We start from the raw sequence: 23,574 nt of genomic DNA, 5'->3' as shown, positions 1-23,574 counted from the left end.
ACTTCTCCCCTTTTCAATATCTTACTTAGTATTTTAACGAGAAACAAATAGTTGATTGAAAATGAAGTATTTAAGGTTATTATCTAATCATTTTAATTATTAATCATAATTATTATGTGTTTGCATAATTTTTATCGTATATATAATGAATTAATACCAATAAACTGAAAATTCACATAAACGTGGAAAAACGGCAAAATATTGCCTAATTCGATGATATTTTGTTTAAATCACATAAAGGAAAAGGGGATGATAAACGTCAAAATATTGCTAAATTCGATGATTTTTTGTACGAAACAAAATGCAAGAAAACTTGCTTAAAATGGAATATTATGCGTAATTCTGAGATTTGAAGGCCAAATCACATATCGTGATACTACATGAAATAGAATCGAAATATTGGTAAAAATGAATATATTTACGTAATATCAAACTACATGAAAAGCGTGAAAAAAGTCAATATATAACCATATATGAGGATTTTAACTTTAAATCATAGAGCGAGGTTTCGTATTATTTAGATCCAAGAAAAGACATATGACAATGTTGTTTCCAATACAAATGATAAAAATCAATGTGTTTTCATTACAATTAACTAAAATGTTCCTGATTTTCCGTTTATATTACCGAGGGAAGATGTACACGTAAAACCGCTCTAATCCGGTTGAAACGTCAATATATGCAATAAAAACAGAACTTCTCCCCTTTTCAATATCTTACTCAGTATTTTAACGAGAAACAAATAGTTGATTGAAAATGAAGTATTTAAGGTTATTATCTAATCAATTATGTGTTTGCATCATTTTTATCGTATATTTAATGAATTAATACCTATATACTGAAAATTCACAAAAACGTGGAAAAACGGAAAATTTTCCCTAATTCGATAATATTTTGTTTAAATCAAATAAAGGAAAAGGGGATGATAAACGTCAAAATATTGCTAAATTCGATGATTTTTCGTACGAAACAAAATGCAAGAAAACTTGCTTAAAATGCAATATTATACGAAATTCTGAGATTTGAAGGCCAAATCACATATCGTGATACTACATGAAATAGAATCGAAATATTGGTAAAAATGAATATATTTACGTCGTATCAAACTACATGAAAAACGTGAAAAAAGTCACTATTTAACCATATTTGAGGATTTTAACTTCAAATCATAGCGCGAGGTTTCGTATTATTTAGATCCAAGAAAAGACATATGACAATGTTGTTTCCAATACAAATGATAAAAATCAATGTGTTTTCATTAGAATTAACTAAAATGTTCCTGATTTTCCGTTTATATTACCGAGGGAAGATGTACACGTAAAACCGCTCTAATCCGGCTGAAACGTCGGTATATGCAATAAAAACAGAACTTCTCCCCTTTTCAATATCTTACTCAGTATTTTAACGAGAAACAAATAGTTGATTGAAAATGAAGTATTTAAGGTTATTATCTAATCATTTTAATCATTAATCATAATTATTATGTGTTTGCATCATTTTTATCGTATATATAATGAATTAATACCAATAAACTGAAAATTCACATAAACGTTGAAAACCGGCAAAATATTGCCTAATTCGATGATATTTTGTTTAAATCACATAAAGGAAAAGGCGATGATAAACGTCAAAATATTGCTAAATTCGATGATTTTTCGTACGAAACAAAATGCAAGAAAACTTGCTTAAAATGCAATATTATGCGAAATTCTGAGATTTGAAGGTCAAATCACATATCGTGATACTACATGACATAGAATCGAAATATTGGTAAAATGAATATATTTTCGTAGTATCAAACTACATGAAAAACGTGAAAAAAGTCACTATTTATCAATATTTGAGGATTTTAACTTCAAATCATAACGCGAGGTTTCGTATTATTTAGATCCAAGAAAAGACATATGACAATGTTGTTTCCAATACAAATGATAAAAATCAATGTGTTTTCATTAGAATTAACTAAAATGTTCCTGAATTTCCGTTTACATTACCGAGGGAAGATGTACACGTAAAACCGCTCTAATCCGGCAGAAACGTCGATATATGCAATAAAAACCGAACGTCTCCCCTTTTCAATATCTTACTCAGTATTTTAACGAGAAACAAATAGTTGATTGAAAATGAAGTATTTAAGGTTATTATCTAATCATTTTAATCATTAATCATAATTATTATGTGTTTGCATCATTTTTATCGTATATATAATGAATTAATACCAATAAACTGAAAATTCACATAAACATGGAAAAACGGCAAAATATTGCTTAATTCGATGATATTTTGTTTAAATCACATAAAGGAAAAGGGGATGTTAAACGTCAAAATATTGCTAAATTCGATGATTTTTCGTACGAAACAAAATGCAAGAAAACTTGCTTAAAATGCAATATTATGCGAAATTCTGAGATTTGAAGGCCAAATCACATATCGTGATACTACATGAAATAGAATCGAAATATTGGTAAAAATGAATATATTTACGTAGTATCAAAATACATGAAAAACGTGAAAAAGTCACTATTTAACCATATTTGAGGATTTTAACTTCAAATCATAGCGCGAGGTTTCGTATTATTTAGATCCAAGAAAAGACATATGACAATGTTGTTTCCAATACAAATGATAAAAATCAATGTGTTTTCATTAGAAATAACTAAAATGTTCCTGATTTTCCGTTTATATTACCGAGGGAAGATGTACACGTAAAACCGCTCTAATCCGGCTGAAACGTCGATATATGCAATAAAAACCGAACTTCTCCCCTTTTCTATATCTTACTCAGTATTTTAACGAGAAACAAATAGATGATTGAAAATGAAGTATTTAAGGTTATTATCTAATCAATTATGTGTTTGCATCATTTTTATCGTATATATAAGAATTAATACCCATAGACTGAAATTTCACAAAAACGTGGAAAAACGGCAAAATATTGCCTAATTCGATGATATTTTGTTTAAATCACATAAAAGAAAAGGGGATGATAAACGTCGAAATATTGCTAAATTCGATGATTTTTCGTACGAAACAAAATGCAAGAAAACTTGCTTGAAATGCAATATTATGCGAAATTCTGAGATTTGAAGGCCAAATCAAATATCGTGATACTACATGAAATAGAATCGAAATATTGGTAAAAATGAATATATTTACGTAGTATCAAACTACATGAAAAACGTGAAAAAAGTCACTATTTAACCATATTTGAGGATTTTAACTTCAAATCATAGAGCGAGCTTTCGTATTATTTAGATCCAAGAAAAGACATATGACAATGTTGTTTCCAATACAAATGATAAAAATCAATGTGTTTTCATTAGAATTAACTAAAATGTTCCTGATTTTCCGTTAATATTACCGAGGGAAGATGTACACGTAAAAACCGCTCTAATCCGGCTGAAACGTCGATATATGCAATAAAAACCGAACTTCTCCCCTTTTCAATATCTTACTTAGTATTTTAACGAGAAACAAATAGTTGATTGAAAATGAAGTATTTAAGGTTATTATCTAATCAATTATGTGTTTGCATCATTTTTATCGTATATATAATGAATTAATACCTATAGACTGAAAATTCACAAAAACGTGGAAAAACGGCAAAATATTGCGTAATTCGAGAATATTTTGTTTAAATCAAATAAAGGAAAAGGGGATGATAAACGTCAAAATATTGCTAAATTCGATGATTTTTCGTACGAAACAAAATGCAAGAAAACTTGCTTAAAATGCAATATTATGCGAAATTCTGAGATTTGAAGGCCAAATCACATATCGTGATACTACATGAAATAGAATCGAAATATTGGTAAAAATGAATATATTTACGTAGTATCAAACTACATGAAAAACGTGAAAAAAGTCACTATTTAACCATATTTGAAGATTTTAACTTCAAATCATAGCCCGAGGTTTCGTATTATTTAGATCCAAGAAAAGACATATGACAATGTTGTTTCCAATACAAATGATAAAAATCAATGTGTTTTCATTAGAATTAACTAAAATGTTCCTGATTTTCCGTTTACATTACCGAGGGAAGATGTACACGTAAAACCGCTCTAATCCGGCTGAAACGTCGATATATGCAATAAAAACCGAACTTCTCCCCTTTTCAATATCTTACTCAGTATTTTAACGAGAAACAAATAGTTGATTGAAAATGAAGTATTTAAGGTTATTATCTAATCATTTTAATCATTATTCATAATTATTATGTGTTTGCATCATTTTTATCGTATATATAATGAATTAATACCAATAAACTGAAAATTCACATAAACGTGGAAAAACGGCAAAATATTGCTTAATTCGATGATATTTTGTTTAAATCACATAAAGGAAAAGGGGATGTTAAACGTCAAAATATTGCTAAATTCGATGATTTTTCGTACGAAACAAAATGCAAGAAAACTTGCTTAAAATGCAATATTATGCGAAATTCTGAGATTTGAAGGCCAAATCATATATCGTGATACTACATGAAATAGTATCGAAATATTGGTAAAAAAGAATATATTTACGTAATATCAAACTACATGATTAACGTGAAAAAGTCACTATTTTACCATATTTGAGGATTTTACCTTCAAATCATAGAGCGAGGTTTCGTATTATTTAGATCCAAGAAAAGACATATGACAATGTTGTTTCCAATACAAATGATAAAAATCAATGTGTTTTCATTAGAATTAACTAAAATGTTCCTGATTTTCCGTTTATATTACCGAGGGAAGATGTACACGTAAAACCGCTCTAATCCGGCTGAAACGTCGATATATGCAATAAAAACCGAACTTCTCCCCTTTTCAATATCTTACTCAGTATTTTAACGAGAAACAAATAGTTGATTGAAAATGAAGTATTTAAGGTTATTATCTAATCATTTTAATCATTAATCATAATTATTATGTGTTTGCATCATTTTTATCGTATATATAATGAATTAATACCAATAAACTGAAAATTCACATAAACGTGGAAAACCGGCAAAATAGTGCCTAATTCGATGATATTTTGTTTAAATCACATAAAGGAAAAGGGGATGATAAACGTCAAAATATTGCTAAATTCGATGATTTTTCGTACGAAACAAAATGCAAGAAAACTTGCTTAAAATGCAATATTATGCGAAATTCTGAGATTTGAAGGCCAAATCACATATCGTGATACTACATGAAATAGAATCGAAATATTGGTAAATATGAATATATTTTCGTAGTATCAAACTACATGAAAAATGTGAAAAAAGTCACTATTTATCAATATTTGAGGATTTTAACTTCAAATCATAGCGCGAGGTTTCGTATTTCGTTCGTAACCGAGGGAAGATGTACACGTAAAACCGCTCTAATCCGGCTGAAACGTCGATATATGCAATAAAAACCGAACTTCTCCCCTTTTCAATATCTTACTCAGTATTTTAACGAGAAACAAATAGTTGATTGAAAATGAAGTATTTAAGGTTATTATCTAATCATTTTAATCATTAATCATAATTATTATGTGTTTGCATCATTTTTATCGTATATATAATGAATTAATACCAATAAACTGAAAATTCAAATAAACGTGGAAAACCGGCAAAACATTGCCTAATTCGATGATATTTTGTTTAAATCACATAAAGGAAAAGGGGATGATAAACGTCAAAATATTGCTAAATTCGATGATTTTTCGTACGAAACAAAATGCAAGAAAACTTGCTTAAAATGCAATATTATGCGAAATTCTGAGATTTGAAGGCCAAATCATATATTGTGATACTACATGAAATAGTATCGAAATATTGGTAAAAAAGAATATATTTACGTAATATCAAACTACATGATTAACGTGAAAAAGTCACTATTTTACCATATTTGAGGATTTTACCTTCAAATCATAGAGCGAGGTTTCGTATTATTTAGATCCAAGAAAAGACATATGACAATGTTGTTTCCAATACAAATGATAAAAATCAATGTGTTTTCATTAGAATTAACTAAAATGTTCCTGAATTTCCGTTTATATTACCGAGGGAAGATGTACACGTAAAACCGCTCTAATACGGCTGAAACGTCGATATATGCAATAAAACCCGAACTTCTCCCCTTTTCAATATCTTACTCAGTATTTTAACGAGAAACAAATAGTTGATTGAAAATGAAGTATTTAAGGTTATTATCTAATCATTTTAATCATTAATCATAATTATTATGTGTTTGCATCATTTTTATCGTATATATAATGAATTAATACCAATAAACTGAAAATTCACATAAACGTGGAAAACCGGCAAAATATTGCCTAATTCGATGATATTTTGTTTAAATCACATAAAGGAAAAGGGGATGATAAACGTCAAAATATTGCTAAATTCGATGATTTTTCGTACGAAACAAAATGCAAGAAAACTTGCTTAAAATGCAATATTATGCGAAATTCTGAGATTTGAAGGCCAAATCACATTTCGTGATACTACATGAAATAGAATCGAAATATTGGTAAAAATGAATATATTTTCGTAGTATCAAACTACATGAAAAATGTGAAAAAAGTCACTATTTATCAATATTTGAGGATTTTAACTTCAAATCATAGCGCGAGGTTTCGTATTTCGTTCGTAACCGAGGGAAGATGTACACGTAAAACCGCTCTAATCCGGCTGAAACGTCGATATATGCAATAAAAACCGAACTTCTCCCCTTTTCAATATCTTACTCAGTATTTTAACGAGAAACAAATAGTTGATTGAAAATGAAGTATTTAAGGTTATTATCTAATCATTTTAATCATTAATCATAATTATTATGTGTTTGCATCATTTTTATCGTATATATAATGAATTAATCCCAATAAACTGAAAATTCAAATAAACGTGGAAAACCGGCAAAATATTGCCTAATTCGATGATATTTTGTTTAAATCACATAAAGGAAAAGGGGATGATAAACGTCAAAATATTGCTAAATTCGATGATTTTTCGTACGAAACAAAATACAAGAAAACTTGCTTAAAATGCAATATTATGCGAAATTCTGAGATTTGAAGGCCAAATCACATATCGTGATACTACATGAAATAGAATCGAAATATTGGTTAAAATGAATATATTTTCGTAGTATCAAACTACATGAAAAACGTGAAAAAAGTCACTATTTATCAATATTTGAGGATTTTAACTTCATATCATAGACCGAGGTTTCGTATTATTTAGATCCAAGAAAAGACATATGACAATGTTGTTTCCAATACAAATGATAAAAATTAATGTGTTTTCATTAGAATTAACTAAAATGTTCCTGATTTTCCGTTTATATTACCGAGGGAAGATGTACACGAAAACCGCTCTAATCCGGCTGAAACGTAAATATGCAATATGCAATAAAAACCGAACTTCTCCCCTTTTCAATATCTTACTCAGTATTTTAACGAGAAACAAATAGATGATTGAAAATGAAGTATTTAAGGTTATTATCTAATCAATTATGTGTTTGCATAATTTTTATCGTATATATATGAATTATTACCCATAGACTGAAAATTCACAAAAACGTGGAAAAACGGCAAAATATTGCCTAATTCGATGATATTTTGTTTAAATCACATAAAGGAAAAGGTAATGATAAACACATGATAAACACACATGATAAACACACATGAAAAACGTCAAAATATTGCTAAATTCGATGATTTTTCGTACGAAACAAAATGCAAGAAAACTTGCTTAAAATGCAATATTATGCGAAATTCTGAGATTTGAAGGCCAAATCACATATCGTGATACTACATGAAATAGAATCGAAATATTGGTAAAAATGAATATATTTACGTAGTATCAAACTACATGAAAAACGTGAAAAAGTCACTATTTAACCATATTTGAGGATTTTAACTTCAAATCATAGCGCGAGGTTTCGTATTATTTAGATCCAAGAAAAGACATATGACCATGTTGTTTCCAATACAAATGATAAAAATCAATGTGTTTGCATTAGAATTAACTAAAATGTTCCTGATTTTCCGTTTATATTACCTAGGGAAGATGTACACGTAAAACCGCTCTAATCCGGCTGAAACGTCGATATATGCAATAAAAACAGAACTTCTCCCCTTTTTAATATCTTACTCAGTATTTTAACGAGAAACAAATAGTTGATTGAAAATGAAGTATTTAAGGTTATTATCTAATCATTTTAATCATTAATCATAATTATTATGTGTTTGCATCATTTTTATCGTATATATAATGAATTAATACCAATAAACTGAAAATTCACATAAACATGGAAAAACGGCAAAATATTGCTTAATTCGATGATATTTTGTTTAAATCACATAAAGGAAAAGGGGATGTTAAACGTCAAAATATTGCTAAATTCGATGATTTTTCGTACGAAACAAAATGCAAGAAAACTTGCTTAAAATGCAATATTATGCGAAATTCTGAGATTTGAAGGCCAAATCATATATCGTGATACTACATGAAATAGTATCGAAATATTGGTAAAAAAGAATATATTTACGTAATATCAAACTACATGATTAACGTGAAAAAGTCACTATTTTACCATATTTGAGGATTTTACCTTCAAATCATAGAGCGAGGTTTCGTATTATTTAGATCCAAGAAAAGACATATGACAATGTTGTTTCCAATACAAATGATAAAAATCAATGTGTTTTCATTAGAATTAACTAAAATGTTCCTGATTTTCCGTTTATATTACCTAGGGAAGATGTACACGTAAAACCGCTCTAATCCGGCTGAAACGTCGATATATGCAATAAAAACAGAACTTCTCCCCTTTTTAATATCTTACTCAGTATTTTAACGAGAAACAAATAGTTGATTGAAAATGAAGTATTTAAGGTTATTATCTAATCATTTTAATCATTAATCATAATTATTATGTGTTTGCATCATTTTTATCGTATATATAATGAATTAATACCAATAAACTGAAAATTCACATAAACATGGAAAAACGGCAAAATATTGCTTAATTCGATGATATTTTGTTTAAATCACATAAAGGAAAAGGGGATGTTAAACGTCAAAATATTGCTAAATTCGATGATTTTTCGTACGAAACAAAATGCAAGAAAACTTGCTTAAAATGCAATATTATGCGAAATTCTGAGATTTGAAGGCCAAATCATATATCGTGATACTACATGAAATAGTATCGAAATATTGGTAAAAAAGAATATATTTACGTAATATCAAACTACATGATTAACGTGAAAAAGTCACTATTTTACCATATTTGAGGATTTTACCTTCAAATCATAGAGCGAGGTTTCGTATTATTTAGATCCAAGAAAAGACATATGACAATGTTGTTTCCAATACAAATGATAAAAATCAATGTGTTTTCATTAGAATTAACTAAAATGTTCCTGATTTTCCGTTTATATTACCGAGGGAAGATGTACACGTAAAACCGCTCTAATCCGGCTGAAACGTCGATATATGCAATAAAAACCGAACTTCTCCCCTTTTCAATATCTTACTCAGTATTTTAACGAGAAACAAATAGTTGATTGAAAATGAAGTATTTAAGGTTATTATCTAATCATTTTAATCATTAATCATAATTATTATGTGTTTGCATCATTTTTATCGTATATATAATGAATTAATACCAATAAACTGAAAATTCACATAAACGTGGAAAACCGGCAAAATATTGCCTAATTCGATGATATTTTGTTTAAATCACATAAAGGAAAAAGGGATGATAAACGTCAAAATATTGCTAAATTCGATGATTTTTCGTACGAAACAAAATGCAAGAAAACTTGCTTAAAATGCAATATTATGCGAAATTCTGAGATTTGAAGGCCAAATCACATATCGTGATACTACATGAAATAGAATCGAAATATTGGTAAAAATGAATATATTTTCGCAGTATTAAACTACATGAAAAATGTGAAAAAGTCACTATTTATCAATATTTGAGGATTTTAACTTCAAATCATAGCGCGAGGTTTCGTATTTCGTTCGTAACCGAGGGAAGATGTACACGTAAAACCGCTCTAATCCGGCTGAAACGTCGATATATGCAATAAAAACCGAACTTCTCCCCTTTTCAATATCTTACTCAGTATTTTAACGAGAAACAAATAGTTGATTGAAAATGAAGTATTTAAGGTTATTATCTAATCATTTTAATCATTAATCATAATTATTATGTGTTTGCATCATTTTTATCGTATATATAATGAATTAATACCAATAAACTGAAAATTCAAATAAACGTGGAAAACCGGCAAAATATTGCCTAATTCGATGATATTTTGTTTAAATCACATAAAGGAAAAGGGGATGATAAACGTCAAAATATTGCTAAATTCGATGATTTTTCGTACGAAACAAAATACAAGAAAACTTGCTTAAAATGCAATATTATGCGAAATTCTGAGATTTGAAGGCCAAATCACATATCGTGATACTACATGAAATAGAATCGAAATATTGGTTAAAATGAATATATTTTCGTAGTATCAAACTACATGAAAAACGTGAAAAAAGTCACTATTTATCAATATTTGAGGATTTTACCTTCAAATCATAGACCGAGGTTTCGTATTATTTAGATCCAAGAAAAGACATATGACAATGTTGTTTCATATACAAATGATAAAAATTAATGTGTTTTCATTAGAATTAACTAAAATGTTCCTGATTTTCCGTTTATATTACCGAGGGAAGATGTACACGAAAACCGCTCTAATCCGGCTGAAACGTAAATATGCAATATGCAATAAAAACCGAACTTCTCCCCTTTTCAATATCTTACTCAGTATTTTAACGAGAAACAAATAGATGATTGAAAATGAAGTATTTAAGGTTATTATCTAATCAATTATGTGATTGCATAATTTTTATCGTATATATATGAATTATTACCCATAGACTGAAAATTCACAAAAACGTGGAAAAACGGCAAAATATTGCCTAATTCGATGATATTTTGTTTAAATCACATAAAGGAAAAGGTAATGATAAACACATGATAAACACACATGATAAACACACATGATAAACGTCAAAATATTGCTAAATTCGATGATTTTTCGTACGAAACAAAATGCAAGAAAACTTGCTTAAAATGCAATATTATGCGAAATTCTGAGATTTGAAGGCCAAATCACATATCGTGATACTACATGAAATAGAATCGAAATATTGGTAAAAATGAATATATTTTCGTAGTATCAAACTACATGAAAAATGTGAAAAAAGTCACTATTTATCAATATTTCAGGATTTTAACTTCAAATCATAGCGCGAGGTTTCGTATTTCGTTCGTAACCGAGGGAAGATGTACACGTAAAACCGCTCTAATCCGGCTGAAACGTCGATATATGCAATAAAAACCGAACTTCTCCCCTTTTCAATATCTTACTCAGTATTTTAACGAGAAACAAATAGTTGATTGAAAATGAAGTATTTAAGGTTATTATCTAATCATTTTAATCATTAATCATAATTATTATGTGTTTGCATCATTTTTATCGTATATATAATGAATTAATACCAATAAATTGAAAATTCAAATAAACGTGGAAAACCGGCAAAATATTGCCTAATTCGATGATATTTTGTTTAAATCACATAAAGGAAAAGGGGATGATAAACGTCAAAATATTGCTAAATTCGATGATTTTTCGTACGAAACAAAATGCAAGAAAACTTGCTTAAAATGCAATATTATGCGAAATTCTGAGATTTGAAGGCCAAATCATATATCGTGATACTACATGAAATAGTATCGAAATATTGGTAAAAAAGAATATATTTACGTAATATCAAACTACGTGATTAACGTGAAAAAGTCACTATTTTACCATATTTGAGGATTTTACCTTCAAATCATAGAGCGAGGTTTCGTATTATTTAGATCCAAGAAAAGACATATGACAATGTTGTTTCCAATACAAATGATAAAAATCAATGTGTTTTCATTAGAATTAACTAAAATGTTCCTGATTTTCCGTTTATATTACCGAGGAAAGATGTACACGTAAAACCGCTCTAATCCGGCTGAAACGTCGATATATGCAATAAAAACCGAACTTCTCCCCTTTTCAATATCTTACTCAGTATTTTAACGAGAAACAAATAGTTGATTGAAAATGAAGTATTTAAGGTTATTATCTAATCATTTTAATCATTAATCATAATTATTATGTGTTTGCATCATTTTTATCGTATATATAATGAATTAATACCAATAAACTGAAAATTCACATAAACGTGGAAAACCGGCAAAATATTGCCTAATTCGATGATATTTTGTTTAAATCACATAAAGGAAAAGGGGATGATAAACGTCAAAATATTGCTAAATTCGATGATTTTTCGTACGAAACAAAATGCAAGAAAACTTGCTTAAAATGCAATATTATGCGAAATTCTGAGATTTGAAGGCCAAATCACATATCGTGATACTACATGAAATAGAATCGAAATATTGGTAAAAATGAATATATTTACGTAGTATCAAACTACATGAAAAACGTGAAAAAAGTCACTATTTAACCATATTTGAGGATTTTAACTTCAAATCATAGCGCGAGGTTTCGTATTATTTAGATCCAAGAAAAGACATATGACAATGTTGTTTCCAATACAAATGATAAAAATCAATGTGTTTTCATTAGAATTAACTAAAATGTTCCTGATTTTCCGTTTATATTACCGAGGGAAGATGTACACGTAAAACCGCTCTAATCCGGCTGAAACGTCGATATATGCAATAAAAACCGAACTTCTCCCCTTTTCAATATCTTACTCAGTATTTTAACGAGAAACAAATAGTTGATTGAAAATGAAGTATTTAAGGTTATTATCTAATCATTTTAATCATTAATCATAATTATTATGTGTTTGCATCATTTTTATCGTATATATAATGAATTAATACCAATAAACTGAAAATTCACATAAACGTGGAAAACCGGCAAAATATTGCCTAATTCGATGATATTTTGTTTAAATCACATAAAGGAAAAAGGGATGATAAACGTCAAAATATTGCTAAATTCGATGATTTTTCGTACGAAACAAAATGCAAGAAAACTTGCTTAAAATGCAATATTATGCGAAATTCTGAGATTTGAAGGCCAAATCACATATCGTGATACTACATGAAATAGAATCGAAATATTGGTAAAAATGAATATATTTTCGCAGTATTAAACTACATGAAAAATGTGAAAAAAGTCACTATTTATCAATATTTGAGGATTTTAACTTCAAATCATAGCGCGAGGTTTCGTATTTCGTTCGTAACCGAGGGAAGATGTACACGTAAAACCGCTCTAATCCGGCTGAAACGTCGATATATGCAATAAAAACCGAACTTCTCCCCTTTTCAATATCTTACTCAGTATTTTAACGAGAAACAAATAGTTGATTGAAAATGAAGTATTTAAGGTTATTATCTAATCATTTTAATCATTAATCATAATTATTATGTGTTTGCATCATTTTTATCGTATATATAATGAATTAATACCAATAAACTGAAAATTCAAATAAACGTGGAAAACCGGCAAAATATTGCCTAATTCGATGATATTTTGTTTAAATCACATAAAGGAAAAGGGGATGATAAACGTCAAAATATTGCTAAATTCGATGATTTTTCGTACGAAACAAAATACAAGAAAACTTGCTTAAAATGCAATATTATGCGAAATTCTGAGATTTGAAGGCCAAATCACATATCGTGATACTACATGAAATAGAATCGAAATATTGGTTAAAATGAATATATTTTCGTAGTATCAAACTACATGAAAAACGTGAAAAAAGTCACTATTTATCAATATTTGAGGATTTTAACTTCAAATCATAGACCGAGGTTTCGTATTATTTAGATCCAAGAAAAGACATATGACAATGTTGTTTCATATACAAATGATAAAAATTAATGTGTTTTCATTAGAATTAACTAAAATGTTCCTGATTTTCCGTTTATATTACCGAGGGAAGATGTACACGAAAACCGCTCTAATCCGGCTGAAACGTAAATATGCAATATGCAATAAAAACCGAACTTCTCCCCTTTTCAATATCTTACTCAGTATTTTAACGAGAAACAAATAGATGATTGAAAATGAAGTATTTAAGGTTATTATCTAATCAATTATGTGTTTGCATAATTTTTATCGTATATATATGAATTATTACCCATAGACTGAAAATTCACAAAAACGTGGAAAAACGGCAAAATATTGCCTAATTCGATGATATTTTGTTTAAATCACATAAAGGAAAAGGTAATGATAAACACATGATAAACACACATGATAAACACACATGATAAACGTCAAAATATTGCTAAATTCGATGATTTTTCGTACGAAACAAAATGCAAGAAAACTTTCTTAAAATGCAATATTATGCGAAATTCTGAGATTTGAAGGCCAAATCACATATCGTGATACTACATGAAATAGAATCGAAATATTGGTAAAAATGAATATATTTTCGTAGTATCAAACTACATGAAAAATGTGAAAAAAGTCACTATTTATCAATATTTGAGGATTTTAACTTCAAATCATAGCGCGAGGTTTCGTATTTCGTTCGTAACCGAGGGAAGATGTACACGTAAAACCGCTCTAATCCGGCTGAAACGTCGATATATGCAATAAAAACCGAACTTCTCCCCTTTTCAATATCTTACTCAGTATTTTAACGAGAAACAAATAGTTGATTGAAAATGAAGTATTTAAGGTTATTATCTAATCATTTTAATCATTAATCATAATTATTATGTGTTTGCATCATTTTTATCGTATATATAATGAATTAATACCAATAAACTGAAAATTCAAATAAACGTGGAAAACCGGCAAAATATTGCCTAATTCGATGATATTTTGTTTAAATCACATAAAGGAAAAGGGGATGATAAACGTCAAAATATTGCTAAATTCGATGATTTTTCGTACGAAACAAAATGCAAGAAAACTTGCTTAAAATGCAATATTATGCGAAATTCTGAGATTTGAAGGCCAAATCATATATCGTGATACTACATGAAATAGTATCGAAATATTGGTAAAAAAGAATATATTTACGTAATATCAAACTACATGATTAACGTGAAAAAGTCACTATTTTACCATATTTGAGGATTTTACCTTCAAATCATAGAGCGAGGTTTCGTATTATTTAGATCCAAGAAAAGACATATGACAATGTTGTTTCCAATACAAATGATAAAAATCAATGTGTTTTCATTAGAATTAACTAAAATGTTCCTGATTTTCCGTTTATATTACCGAGGAAAGATGTACACGTAAAACCGCTCTAATCCGGCTGAAACGTCGATATATGCAATAAAAACCGAACTTCTCCCCTTTTCAATATCTTACTCAGTATTTTAACGAGAAACAAATAGTTGATTGAAAATGAAGTATTTAAGGTTATTATCTAATCATTTTAATCATTAATCATAATTATTATGTGTTTGCATCATTTTTATCGTATATATAATGAATTAATACCAATAAACTGAAAATTCACATAAACGTGGAAAACCGGCAAAATATTGCCTAATTCGATGATATTTTGTTTAAATCACATAAAGGAAAAGGGGATGATAAACGTCAAAATATTGCTAAATTCGATGATTTTTCGTACGAAACAAAATGCAAGAAAACTTGCTTAAAATGCAATATTATGCGAAATTCTGAGATTTGAAGGCCAAATCACATATCGTGATACTACATGAAATAGAATCGAAATATTGGTAAAAATGAATATATTTACGTAGTATCAAACTACATGAAAAACGTGAAAAAAGTCACTATTTAACCATATTTGAGGATTTTAACTTCAAATCATAGCGCGAGGTTTCGTATTATTTAGATCCAAGAAAAGACATATGACAATGTTGTTTCCAATACAAATGATAAAAATCAATGTGTTTTCATTAGAATTAACTAAAATGTTCCTGATTTTCCGTTTATATTACCGAGGGAAGATGTACACGTAAAACCGCTCTAATCCGGCTGAAACGTCGATATATGCAATAAAAACAGAACTTCTCCCCTTTTCAATATCTTACTCAGTATTTTAACGAGAAACAAATAGTTGATTGAAAATGAAGTATTTAAGGTTATTATCTAATCATTTTAATCATTAATCATAATTATTATGTGTTTGCATCATTTTTATCGTATATATAATGAATTAATACCAATAAACTGAAAATTCACATAAACATGGAAAAACGGCAAAATATTGCTTAATTCGATGATATTTTGTTTAAATCACATAAAGGAAAAGGGGATGTTAAACGTCAAAATATTGCTAAATTCGATGATTTTTCGTACGAAACAAAATGCAAGAAACCTTGCTTAACATGCAATATTATGCGAAATTCTGAGATTTGAAGGCCAAATCACATATCGTGATACTACATGAAATAGAATCGAAATATTGGTAAAAATGAATATATTTACGTAGTATCAAACTACATGAAAAACGTGAAAAAAGTCACTATTTAACCATATTTGAGGATTTTAACTTCAAATCATAGCGCGAGGTTTCGTATTATTTAGATCCAAGAAAAGACATATGACAATGTTGTTTCCAATACAAATGATAAAAATCAATGTGTTTTCATTAGAATTAACTAAAATGTTCCTGATTTTCCGTTTATATTACCGAGGGAAGATGTACACGTAAAACCGCTCTAATCCGGCTGAAACGTCGATATATGCAATAAAAACCGAACTTCTCCCCTTTTCAATATCTTACTCAGTATTTTAACGAGAAACAAATAGATGATTGAAAATGAAGTATTTAAGGTTATTATCTATTCAATTATGTGTTTGCATAATTTTTATCGTATATATATATTAATAATTACCAATAGACTGAAAATTCACAAAAACGTGGAAAAACGGCAAAATATTGCCCAATTCGATGATATTTTGTTTAAATCACATAAAGGAAAAGGTTATGATAAACACATGATAAACACACATGAAAAACACACATGATAAACGTCAAAATATTGCTAAATTCGATGATTTTTCGTACGAAACAAAATGCATGAAAACTTGCTTAAAATGCAATATTATGCGAAATTCTGAGATTTGAAGGCCAAATCACATATCGTGATACGACATGAAATAGAATCGAAATATTGGTAAAAATGAATATATTTACGTAGTATCAAAATACATGAAAAACGTGAAAAAAGTCACTATTTAACCATATTTGAGGATTTTAACTTCAAATCATAGCGCGAGGTTTCATATTATTTAGATCCAAGAAAAGACATATGACAATGTTGTTTCCAATACAAATGATAAAAATCAATGTGTTTTCATTAGAATTAACTAAAATGTTCCTGATTTTCCGTTTATATTACCGAGGGAAGATGTACACGTAAAACCGCTCTAATCCGGCTGAAATGTCGATATATGCAATAAAAACAGAACTTCTCCCCTTTTCTATATCTTACTCAGTATTTTAACGAGAAACAAATAGATGATTGAAAATGAAGTATTTAAGGTTATTTTCTAATCAATTATGTGTTTGCATCATTTTTATCGTATATATAATGAATTAATACCTATAGACTGAAAATTCACAAAAACGTGGAAAAACGGCAAAATATTGCGTAATTCGATAATATTTTGTTTAAATCAAATAAAGGAAAAGGGGATGATAAACGTCAAAATATTGCTAAATTCGATGATTTTTCGTACGAAACAAAATGCAAGAAAACTTGCTTAAAATGCAATATTATGCGAAATTCTGAGATTTGAAGGCCAAATCACATATCGTGATACTACATGAAATAGAATCGAAATATTGGTAAAAATGTATATATTTACGTAGTATCAAACTACATGAAAAACGTGAAAAAAGTCACTATTTAACCATATTTGAGGATTTTAACTTCAAATCATAGCGCGAGGTTTCGTATTATTTAGATCCAAGAAAAGCAACCCGTTCTCACACAAGACAGCACATATATGACTTAATGCTTAAAGTCAATATGTTGAATATGAATTAGTAAATATGTTATATATTCCCAGTTACTTTTTTTCCAAAGCCCAAACTCTTCCTCACGTACCAATTTACGTCTCACAGTACCCGTCCGTCAACCTAGATAGCAGAATAGTCGTGATTGGTTCAATTATAAGGAATATTGTACTTTTCAGGTCCCACATGGGTTGTGAAATTTACCTACTATTGTCCATGCTCTTAGAATATTATAGATCAGCTACTTCCTATTGAAGGCTCGTAGTTTTGTTTTGAGAAATATTAGTTGTTCTTAGTAAATTATAATAAGCACTAAAAATGATTACATAGAATAACAGTCCTTCACCAATCAATATTATATACCATAGTTTGTGCTTTACAAATCTTTAAAGGATGTTTTGTAGGAACGCTAACAGAAAACGATGGTTCATTGGAATGTCTATGGGGTAAACTACTGTAAACAGGATGGTATTGTGTCTACTATACCAACTACAGGATCGGTATATTGTCCACTACCACCTGTTAGGTGAGCAAGGGGTGCAATACCACCCACAGGATGGGTATGAGGGTCACATCCACCCAGAGGATGAGTATGGGGATCACATCCACCCACAGGAAGGGTATGGGGTCCAATACCACCCACAGGATGAGTATGGCGTCCACTACAACCCACAGGATGGGTATGGGGCTCCAACCACCCATAGAATAGGTTTGGGGCTCCAACCACCCATAAAATGGGTATGGGGTCCAATAACACCCACTGGATATGTATGGCGTCCATTGTCGAGCTCGCAAACCGCAGCATTCATCTCAGAACCATGCCTATTTCACGCAGATTCCTTAATAAACGTAAGAGTTTTATATGTCACAAGAAAGATAGAAATATAAGCTTTATTCTAAATACCTTACCATGGGCATATTTAAATTTAAAGCGAAGATACGTGTACTTTTATAATAGCCGAGCTCCGACCCCGGACAGATCGATCGACCGAGCAACTCTCTCTCAGAACAATGTTTATTTCACGTGAATTCGTTAATAAACATATATGTTTTATATGTCTCAAGAAAGACAGACATATAAGCTTCACTTTAAACACTTTACCATAGACATACTTAAAGTTCTAATGAAGATACATGTATTTTAAAAATTACGGACCTCCCACCCCGTACAGACTGAACGACAGAGCAACTCTCTCAGATCAATGTTTATTTCAAGTAAATTCGTTAATAAACACAAATGTTTTATAAGTCTTAAGCAAGATAGAAATAAGAGCTTCATTTTAAATACATTACAATAGACAGATTTATAGCTCAAGTGAAGATACATATGTTTTTATAGTAGCACTCAGTAGCTTGTCGGGCATGGAGTGCAGACGCCTACGCACTTGCCGATATATTGTATAATTAACAAAGATTCGCTAATAAAGCCTAAAATCTTATTTGCCTCCAGAAAGACCGAGATATGAACATTATTATGATTGCACCAAATGAAATATATCATGTTCGAGGACAAAGATATATCAATTTTAAATTAAGTTTCGACTCTCTCTTGGGTGAGAGAGATGGGGCGACTCTCGCCCCATCTATTGGAGATTCTGTGCACTAAATACCCAAAGCTACTCAAACCCTCATAGCATTATTTAAGTAATGAAGTAATATGGTATATTTACTCACTATAATGTGGGTGCTGAATGCAGAACATGAGAAAACATATATTTACTCCAAACTAATGTAATTTCATTATTAAATAAGTAGCATCAAAGGAAGTCGACGGTCCAAGCGTCAATGTTGTGGAGCGACTTATCCAAGATATATCGTTGTTTGGAAAGTGTTTGTTGGCATATCCAGGGGTCGCACTTCTCTGCTCAAATTATCACAAATTTAAATTATAATGTTAACAAGTAGAATACGTATTTTTAATAAAATCTAACATAACTAGCCAGAAAACATTTAACATTTATTAAAAAATATATGTTTGGAAGTTAAATCGACTTCATATTCAATTTCTTTCTTTATTATGCACCCCATACCCATCCCGTGGGCGGTGGTGTACAGGATTACAGAGGCACATAATCGGTTCAGGAACTGAACCCTCTAGTTCGTTTAGCTAAGCAAATAACAATATATGACGCTAGTTAAAAAATTATCAATGTTGTATACACATGTACACACCCTCATACATACATGTATATATATATATATATATATATATATATATATATATATATATATATATATATATATATATATATATATATATATATATATATATATATATATATATATATATACGTATACACATATACATACATATCTAATCACCCACACAATTACACACATCAATAATCTTTGTGTCACAAGTGACATTACAAGAGGCTCACAACAGTCACTATACGAGGCACTTTACATCTATAGTGAGTCACACAGTTACTAGTCTTGCTGCACACCCACCCAACTGGGCGGCAGCTTTACAGTCATGTCCTCCACACCCACCCAACTGGGCGGCAGCTTTACAGTCATGTGCATGCATTACCTACAGTAAGCAAATTTTGGATACTTCGCTAAAATTTCGGGCAGCACATCATTATGAATGAAGTACTTACACATTTCTTGGACACTATTGATGGTGTTATTTCTAAATTCCGCAATTTTTTCACATTCCATTATATAATGACGCAAAGTATGCGAATAGTTCTGCTGACAGAGTTTACATTTAGTCAAATGTAAATCAGCAGATGTTACAAACTCCCAGAGGTACTTGTAGCCGAGCCTAAGCCTAGCAGTGGTAACATCTAGAAGTCTGAGTATCTAGTGGGCCATTTTTGGTAAGCAGAACTGGCGCTGTGGGATGAACCAAACGTCGAGTTAAGGGGCCTAAATGAATGCTCATTCATATATGGCCCACTAGATGCATTCGGAGACCAATATGGGAAGGAATCCACAGGAGACAAACTCTGACTCCATCATTGATTATTTCACTATATCTGTGTCTAGCTTCAGAGATAAGCACGTCACAGTTATGCCTTGGGAAGCTGAGGGCAGTCAAGGATGACAAGGAGTCACTTACAATTAGCGTGTCAACTTTGGATTCATATACGCGCTCTAGTGCAAGGATTATGGCAACCAATTCTGTTTGAAGAGTGGAGGCCCAGTTACTTAGACGCGCTCCACACTCATGGGAGATGGAACCATCTCTCCCTGTCACAACAACTGCACTTCCAGCTGCACCATAGGACTGATCCAAGGATCCATCAGTGTAAATAATTTGGGAAAGGGAGCGCTCTCTGACTAAAGCATCAATTTGGCTTAAGGCATTGTACTTTGCTTCTTGTCGAAGCAAGGACTGTTCTTTAATCAGCTTCTTGGGTTGGAAAGGGGGACAGTAATTTGGAAAGGAGTGATCTCCCATGGGGCAGGAAAGTGTTGTTGTTGTCTCTCTTGGTAGGGGTGATGAAAGTTATACATTCTGAGCACATTGGCAGTTACCGTAACCCATTTGGAGGGATGCTGATCTTCAAGGAAGAAGGCTTGGAGGGTTTCAGTGCAGGGGTTAGGGTGGGTTAGCCTAAGCATCTTGATACCAATTAAAGCATTAATTTCAGTGATACAATCACTTACACATGAAATATTCAGTTCCTTCCTCATGTTTAGTAATTTAGTTGTACGGGGGCATCCGAGGATAATTCTCATGGCTTCGTTTTGCATCTTTTCCAGCTCTCCAAGCATTCTCTCAGGCACTAGAGCAAGCATGGGTGCAGCATAATCAATCAGCGACCTAATATATGAGAGATACATCATTTTGACAATTCTCACATTTGCACCATAGATTGGATGGTAGCCTGCCACAGTCTTGAGAGCACGGAGCCTCTCTCTACATTAGCGACCCAGTCTGGCTACAACATTGCGGTACAGTAAGGAACTTCAAGACCAAGGAATTTGTATCTGGTTACATAGTCGAGCAGAGAGCCATCATGCAACTGCATTTTGCGAACGGCCCCACCCCGTCTGGGTGGGCGTCGGTTCAGGATCTTTGTTTTCTCTACTGAGGTGACCAAGCCTAGTTCATAGGACAATAGTTTTGCTATATATACTCGTTATTCGTTGACATGCGTTCGCTACTTAAACTACCATGTACTGTACTTATGTAAAATCTCCCATGTCTCTTCACTCATCTCACCGAACCCTACAGGCTCTGTGATATATTGTTTAATTAATTGAGATTCACAAATAAAGCTTATAATTGTATATGTTATCAAAAAGGCAGAGCTTAGTTTAGTTCATTTATTATGCACCCCATACCCATCCTATGGGCGATAGTGGAGTGTTACAGAGGCACATAATTGGCTCAGGGACTGAGCCCCACAATTCATATAGCCAAGCAAGTTATAATCTTGATAAGCTAGTTACAAAAGTCAATGCACATTGTCACATCAACAATGGGCTCGAGACCGACCACAAGTACAGTTTATAATTTAAGCAACTGACATATATGGAGGGCTAGTGTCACAATTGAAATGTTTATCCTACACATAACCCCCTCTCCCCCATCCAATAGGCAGCGGTGGATAGGTTACAATCAAGTCGTTTTTTGCGTTTTATTCAGAGATTAGATCTTATTGGGTGAGGAAAGATATTCATATTTTAAAGAAGGCTTCTTGGCTGATGCTCTCCATTGATGGAAAATATACAACCTTTTGAAAATCAATGTTAGTTTGATCTAGATATTGTAATTAACGAAAGTATTTATGTCATCTGAAAGGTAGAAATATAGGCTACATTTAAAATCCTTTGTCATAAATATAACTGAAGTGAAAACGAAGATATATGCGTTTTGATAGTTACTTGATGGCTTGCTCTGAGAGTGTGAAGCCCTGCACACCAGCCAATAAATTGTATAATTAGTTTCCATATATTTTAATTAATCTTAAAAATCTATATGTCAGAAGAAAGGAAGATGTAGCCGTTAATGTGACAACATTTAAAAATATATATATCTTAAGTTAAATAAATAATACCACCTTATTGCCGGTGTCCGGACACATGAAAATTACCTAGGTATCAGTATCCAGCCAGGCGGGGATCACAGGCTGCACAATACTGATAAATTATGTAATGCACTACTTGTGGTCCATCTCGAACCCATTTATGATGTGACGACTTATAGCGAATTTTGTAACTAGCTCATCAAGATTGTAACTTGCTTAGCTAAATGAATTGTGGGGTTCGGTCCATTCATTTTTTCTTTATTATGCACCCCATAATACCCATCCCGTGGGCGGTGGTGTAAAGGATTACACAGGCACATAATCGGTTCAGGAACTGAAGCCTCTAGTTCGTTTAGCTAAGCAAATAACAATCTTTTGACGCTAGTTACAAAATTATTAATGTACACATACTTATGCATACATGTACATATACATACGTATACATATATACATACACATACATATTTAATCACCCACACAAATACACACATCAGTAATCTTGTGTCACAAGCAATTCAACAAGAGGCTCACAACAGTCACTATACAAGGCACTTTACATTTATGGTGAGTCAC

This window comes from Procambarus clarkii, chromosome 55, assembly GCF_040958095.1.
Source record: "Procambarus clarkii isolate CNS0578487 chromosome 55, FALCON_Pclarkii_2.0, whole genome shotgun sequence".
Lineage (NCBI taxonomy): Eukaryota > Metazoa > Arthropoda > Malacostraca > Decapoda > Cambaridae > Procambarus > Procambarus clarkii.
The sequence above is the reverse complement of the archived record's forward strand: the minus strand, read 5'-3'. Positions refer to the sequence as shown.